This window comes from Rhinopithecus roxellana, chromosome 4 (assembly GCF_007565055.1).
Source record: "Rhinopithecus roxellana isolate Shanxi Qingling chromosome 4, ASM756505v1, whole genome shotgun sequence".
Taxonomy (NCBI): domain Eukaryota; kingdom Metazoa; phylum Chordata; class Mammalia; order Primates; family Cercopithecidae; genus Rhinopithecus; species Rhinopithecus roxellana.
In genome coordinates, this window is record NC_044552.1 from 51,994,968 (window position 1) to 52,002,218 (window position 7,251).

A 7,251-nucleotide genomic window follows, 5' to 3' on the forward strand; every position below is an offset into this window, starting at 1 on the left:
TTTTAGTCATAAAATCCCAAATATGAAAGTGACCCTTTCTTTACACTCCTTTTACCTGTACCTGGCATTGTTTATCTAATCTTTACCTACATGACCTCTGCCCTTCCGGACAGAAAATATCCCTCCTGTTAAGGACAGCTGGTATTTGGCCATATCATTTTTGTTTTCTGTTCTGCCAGGTGACTTCCGGGTGACAGCTCTGCGACTGCGCTTCAAGATCACCCTGCTTCTACTCCCAGAGGCATAGGACTGGTTCGCAGGGAAGTTCCATCTCACCACAGAACTGGGAAGCAGAGAGAAGCCTGTCGCCATCCTTCCCTTGACACCTTACTACTGCTTTGAACAAGTGTGCTGCATTGAAAGAGATAAGTAGAAATAGGTGAACCAAAAATTACATGATCCCATAGTGTGTGCTTAAAATAAACAAATAAGCTGATCTTTTAGTGAACAAGTTTTTATTGAATGCCAACTTAATTTCAGGAACATTTCAGGTACATTGTCAAAAATAAAGACTCTTCTTAAGAATGTATTATTACGTACCCAATACTGGTTTCAGGCTTTTACATGTATTCTCATTTTATTCTCATAAAAACTCTATGAAGTAGATACTATTATCAATATTCTGCTCCACAGATGAGGAAACCCAGACCCAGAGAGGTCAAGCAACTTGCTCAAGTGGCACAGCTGGAGAGAGGGGAGCTGGGACTTGAGCCCAGGTGGTGTGTCCCCAACACCTAAAGCTAAACTCCATTCTGTGCTGCCCTTTGGAACACCCACTCCATGGCCTTCACACTCCACGTCCTACTCAGGAGGACATGTGATCGCAACAGCACTCACAAATGAAGGCTTTCCAGACAGGATATTGAAGATGGTAAGATCAGTCTCATGTATAAAGCATTTTTAAGAAGTAAAGCATATTATATACTAGTCATGTATACTAGGATGAATGCGTATATGCTACATGCTCGTAGAATTAATAGTTGAAATATAAAAATACCCTATAGGCCAGGCACGGTGGCTCACACTTTTAATCCCAGCACTTTGGGAGGCCAAGGCAGGTGGATCATTTGAGGTCAGTAGTTCAAGACCAGCCTGGCCAATATGGTGAAACCCTGTCTCTACTAAAAATACAAAACTTAGTTGGGTGGTAGTGTGCGTGCCTGTAATCCCAGCTTACTTGGGAGGCTGAGGCAGGAGAACCACTTGAGCCTGGGAGGCAGAGGTTGCAGTGAGTCGAGACAGTGCCACTGCACTCCTATCTGGGCAACAGAGGGAGACCCTGTCTCAAAAAATAAACAAAAACAAAAACAAAACAACAACAAAAGCAAAACTCTACAGTGAACCTTTATTTATTTTTTGAGTTCTTCTCCTATTTTTTTTTTTTTTTAATTTGGCTCTTCTCTTCCACATACAAGTGCCTGTGGACACAGCATTGTCCTTGTGCTGTCGCTATTTACAACAGTAAAACAACAGCTACCATTTCTTGAGGGCTTATATTTGGCTTTTTATTAACACTGTCTGTTTTAAACCTTACGGTAACTGAGGTTGGTATCATTGTCCGCATTTTACAGATGAGTAAACTAAGGCTTGTGCAATGTTAACTGAACTGCAGAGAGGATATATCACAGCTAATAAATTAGAGGGTCAGCATTCAAACCCAGGTCTTCCTGAATGCAAAGATTTGTGCAAGTAAACTCTGCATTCTCCTCTGAGGTCACTGTGGTGGGCTCTAGGCACTTATGCTACCCCATTGGTGTCAGAATATAGCATGTGAACACACATGTCTATAGAATTTAAAACCCAAATGTTTACTTATTACTAAGTTCCAGACACACACTATAAAAGATACACATCTTAAAAGATAAATTGGAAGGACAGGTCAGAATTCTCCCTAAGTAAAAGGTAGCAATTATGAGAACTTAGCTCATTGCAGCCTCCATCTCCTGGGCTTAAGTGATTTTCCTGCCTCAGCCTCCCAAGTAGCTAGGACTGTAGGTGTGCACTACCACATCCAGCTAATTAAAACAAAAAAATTATTTTTTTTGGTAGAAACAGCATCTTGCTATGTTGACCAGGCTGATCTGGAACTCCTGTCCTCAAGCGATCCTCTGTCTCAGCCACCCCAAATGCCAGGATTTTAGGCATGAGCCACTGTGCCTGGTGTGACAGGTACGATTATCCCCATTCTACAGATCAGGGAACTGAGAAATGACTGCTTAGTGAATAGATTTCTTGGGCTGAATAGATCAATAGAGACTTGATGATACATAATGTGCTAGGCATATTTGGTGGGATAGGTAAGAAGAATTATGCCTTGCAACTAGCCATGCTATGACTTGCAATTCAATTGGATCACGCCATATTTACATGTTTAATTTCTTTCCTTAGACTGTTAGCCCCTAGTGAGCAGGAACCCTGTCTTCTATATCTCATGCTCTTCCCCCAGCTGACTTACGGTTGGTACAGTCTCCATCCTCAAACTCTTTCCTGACTGTGTGTGTGTCTAAAGCATGTGAGTGGCTGTAGCTGCGAGTGCAAAGGCACGGAACAGTGTGTGTTGAGCATTAAAATCTTGCTCACTTTTGAGTCCAGGACTCCTTTTCTCTTCCTTTCTAGGGGCATAAAAGTATGGTGAAAAAACCAGAATTGTTTTCTCAAGGAAAGTTTTAGTAGGTAATTTCAGTCGCAGTTGAATCTCTTCTGTTTCTCCAAGGACTGGGCATTGCCAGCCCTGCTGTAGCTGGTTGAAGGGGACCAAACCTCTCAGGAAGACGGACTTGGTTCCGTTTGACCAGCCAGAGCAGGGGGCATCTTTCTTCTGAGGTGACTGCAGCCTCTAGTGTGCAGGTACCTTGGTGTGTCTCAAGCATCAGTTGTCTAAACCTGTAACGCAAAAAGAAGCAGCATTAGCATCTATCAAATGCCAGGAGCTTGCCTTGTCCAGAATGTCCTCTCACATGATTTGTACATACATCTCATACGATTTGTACATACATCTCATACGATTTGTACATACATCTCTTACGATTTGTACGTACATCTCATACGATTTGTACATACATCTCTTACGATTTGTACGTACATCTCATACGATTTGTACATACAAATCATACATAATTTATGTTTTGCATTGCATGACTTCAATGTATTTTTTTCTTTAATCTTCATTCTTTTTTCAAATAGAAACATCATGAAGAACAAATACAATATAGAATTATAGAATATGGAAAATGACAGTGTGCTGTAATGCTTCCTCTTCCCATTTTCCAAAAGAAATGTAACATTTTGGCATATATTCTCTGAATGCTTAACATTTTAATTTCTTTAAATTTTATTTTTAATTCAAATATGATATACAAGAATGTTTATAATATGTAAGTGATGGTATATAGCGGTAAAACAAAAACCCATGAACAATGATCTACTTTTTTTTGTTGTTATTTTTTGAGATGGAGTCTCGCTCTGTCACCCAGGCTGGAGTGCAGTGGCGCAATCTCAGCTTACTGCAACCTCTGCCTCCTGTTTCAAGTGATTCTCCTGCCTCAGCCTCCTGAGTAGCTGAAATTACGGACACCTGCCACCACACCCGGCTATTTTTGTATTTTTAGTAGAAATGGGGTTTTGCCATGTTGACCAGGCTGGTCTCAAACTCCTGATCTCAGGTGATCCACCCATCTTGGCCTCTCAAAGTACTAGGATTTCAGCCGTGAGCCACCGTGCCTGGTCCAACGATCTACCTTTTAAAAAGAACTATTTTTTTTACTGTTTTATACTACTGCTTTCTTTGTACTGAATGCTTTTTCCAATTTATTTCTTTATGTTTCCCCCCAGAGGTAACAATCACACTGAATTTATTTTTTCTTATAATTTTAATATTTTTCTTTATTTTTTTACCATTTATGCATATATTTCTAAACAATATATATGCATATTTCAGTGTATAATGGCATTGTATCATAGATATTGTTTTGTGACTTGATATTTTCATTTAAAATGATATTTGCAAGATTCATCCATATTGATGTGGTAGCAGCAGTTTATTAATTTTCATTGCTTTATGGTTTTCTTCTGTGTGAATATACTGTAATTTATTTATTCTCCCAGCCATAGACATTGAGGTTGTTTGGTTTAACGAGAGGGTAGCATTGACTAAACGGTTTCTCAAAGGAGGTGGGGAAATCTTTGATTCCTGCAGATTTTAAAGGAGAACTCTGGAATTGTATGTTGGCCTTGTAAAAGAATGGCAACACTTACTAGCCCAAAACATCTGGAAGTAGGGCTCAGAAATTAGTGCTATAACCTGCCCTTTGGGTGATTCTGATGCAGCTCAAGTTTGAGAACCACTGAACTAACAGGAGACCCACTGGTTTCTCTCTGTTTCTAGGAAGGTGTGAGCTGGGGGAGACAGCTGACTAAGAAGAAGACACTCCCCAGAAAGGTGGCCTGCCAGTCTTCACAATGTATGGGAGCAGGTGGCAAAAGAGGTAGGCAGAAAGGATAGTTTGAATGATGCTAGAAAATTGTCCTCCCTTGGAGCTAGGCATTGCAGCCCTTTTATTTTCTCTTCCTGACGAAGACAAGTAAAATTAAGTGGCATGCCTGTAGCCTTGGAGCCACACGTATCTGGGTTCAAATCCTAACAATGCTTTCCTGGCTCTTTTGCTTCTAGGAAGTTACAGAACATCTTTTAACCTGAGTTTCTACATCTGTACAGCAGGAGAAGGTTGTATCTACTCTGCCTACTTGTTGCAAGGCTTAATGACAAGGAAGGAAAGGTGCACTGCGTCCCTAGTGGGCACCATGGACAGTGTCAGGGGTGTGGGAAAGTCCTAGAGACAATCCTGACTGCTTTGGAGGCCAAGAATTTCACTCTCAACTCCAGCCTGTCCTTTACGTGTTTCCATTCCTCAGCTGCAGGTGTTTGCATTTCATCACTGAAATTGTTGAAACTGCTGATCAGGAAACACAGAACGAGTTTAACCAGCCAAGTCAACTTCTGCAAGATAGACTCCAGCTTGGGGGCTCTGTATGGAATAAATAAGATATTCCAGACATCAAAGCACTCAATAAGGCACTGTAGAAATGACAATGAGGTAAAAGCCCACAGTGATGGTGGTGGTGAGCAAGCAGGGCACCACAGAACATGGCTTGGTTCTAAAGTGGTCTGTGCAGGGTTATGTTGAAGCTTCTCTCTTGGCTTGTCCTCTCCTCCTTGGTGTGTGTCCTCCTAGCCCCAGAGTCCTGGCATCTTACCTTCTTCCTCCTCCTGCCAGTGACATAGCTGTCTTGAAGCTGCTGCCTGCCAGCTCTTCCACTGGCTAACCTCTGCTCCTTCTCTAGCTCCTCCTGGGGAGCAAGGGAGCAGGCAGCTGTGGGGGCAGAGGGCAGCCCGATGGTCTGAAATCAGGACTGAAAATCACATGTGTACAGCTTGCCAGCCAGAATAACAAACCTCTTTTTGTGCAGTTTCTTCAATTCTGGACACTTTCTCCCACCATCTCTCTCTTCTCTTCTTTACTCGAGTCCTGCCCCACCCTCAGCAGCACAGCTACCCATACAACATACCCCCAGTTTCTGAGCAGAGGACATGAAATTACTCTCCAGGGTAGGAAAAGGAAGTGTATCATTAGAACTGGTATGATTTAGGAAAGGGAAAATGTCATTGGAAAGAAGCACAACCTTGAGCTATCTGCCTGTTTTACGGACATGAAGACCAAAGTTTTTAGAATGAAGGACAGTGATTTTCATTGGAAAATATAATGTGCCATAATATGTCGATGTTAGAGACTTTATTTATTCACAGCACCACTATCAAAAAAGTCAGGTTTCTCAACCTTAGCATATTGACATTTTGGGCTGGATATTTCTTTGCTGCGTATTGGAGTGTGGGGGGGGTGGCTGTTCTGTGCATCGTAGGATGTTCAGCAGCATCCCTGGTCCCCAACCCCTAGATGCCAGGAACCCCCAAGTTGTGACAATTGAGAATGTCTCTAGACATTGCCAAATGCCCCTGGGGAACGACATCGTCTCCAACTGAAGGACCACTAATCTAAAGTGAGAAGTCTCTGTGCCCAGTTCTGTAGCTGTCCCATCTCTGGTAATTTACCGTGTTCTTCCAAGTTCCTTCCACCCCACCAAAAGTACAGGTTTTACGCCCTTAAAGGCCATTAGATAACTGTCTGGTTTCTGGAAGAGGTGGGAGGCTTGTGTCACAGGTGTTACTGAGCCTAGTTGGGGCCGTGGGGAGCCTTGGCCCAGTGCTCTGGGTGCTGTCGCTTCTGAGGGCAGGCGGCCCCTCATTGCCAGCTGCTCTGCACTCCTCTGCCATCTCCTGTGCAAACATGGTGCATCCTTCCTTCTTCCCTCCCTTTCCTCCTCTCCCGTGTCCTTGTTCTGCTGCTGCTCAGTTTCATTTGAAAGCCCTGTCTTGTGCATCTTGGCACACTTCGGTTTCCTTTTGTGGTTTTGCTTAAGAACTCATGGTGTAAACATAGTGTGGTCCCAGCTGTAATCTCTCACATGCACTCACCCTAAAAACAAGGAGTCAGAGCTATGGGATGCAGGAGCCATGCTGGAACGGGGGTTTAAGTGAGGGAGGGAGGCCCCTTCATCTTCCTCCCTCGTTCTGAAACTCTTCGGGGAGCGATGGCATGAGCCTTGGGTGACTGCAGCCTCCCCTCCTGCTCAAGGCTTCCCTCTGTAGATTCAGCATTTTCTTGGTGTGGGTTCAAGCCCTTTGAAGTCACAGCTGGGAACACAGGGGTTTAGGAAAGAGAGGAGAAAGGAACTTGCCCGTTAGTTGAGTTAATCGCTATTTTAGCATCTCAAGGCTTTTCCTCAAACAGCCTTGCAGAGTCCATATGTGACAGGGTTGTGGTGCGAAGTGGAAAGGGGAGCAGAGCAGAGTCAGGGGACTGTGACCCAGGATGAGCTACTTATTATGGTTTCCTGAACCTCACTCACAGCACCTGCCTCAGTACAGTGCAAGCCCTGAGAAATGCACACAATACACATGGCTTGAAAGAAATTATGATTCAGTTTGGTTGGTAGAAACCTCTCATTTCAGGAGCAATATGACCAGAGGAAGGAGCTAGGAGGGTGGGGGCTGACTCTGTTAAAAACCTTTGGGGGAAATGCCTTTCCTCACCAGGCTGGCCAGAGGAGCCAGGTCTGGGAGGCTGGCCACAGTGGGGACTGTGGAACAGCAGTCAGTGTACCTGAAACCTTGGGCTGAGCAAGCATACCTCAAGA

The 7,251-nt window shown here is 43.6% G+C and overlaps 1 long non-coding RNA gene across 1 annotated transcript; it reads left to right on the forward strand.

Moving 5' to 3' along the window:
- Nucleotides 1-499: 499 nt before the first annotated feature.
- On the forward strand, nucleotides 500-5,035 carry LOC115896953. The gene is made up of 3 exons (XR_004056901.1): nucleotides 500-871; nucleotides 4,385-4,484; nucleotides 4,912-5,035. It is a non-coding gene; the product is annotated as an uncharacterized LOC115896953 (long non-coding RNA).
- Nucleotides 5,036-7,251: the final 2,216 nt, after the last annotated feature.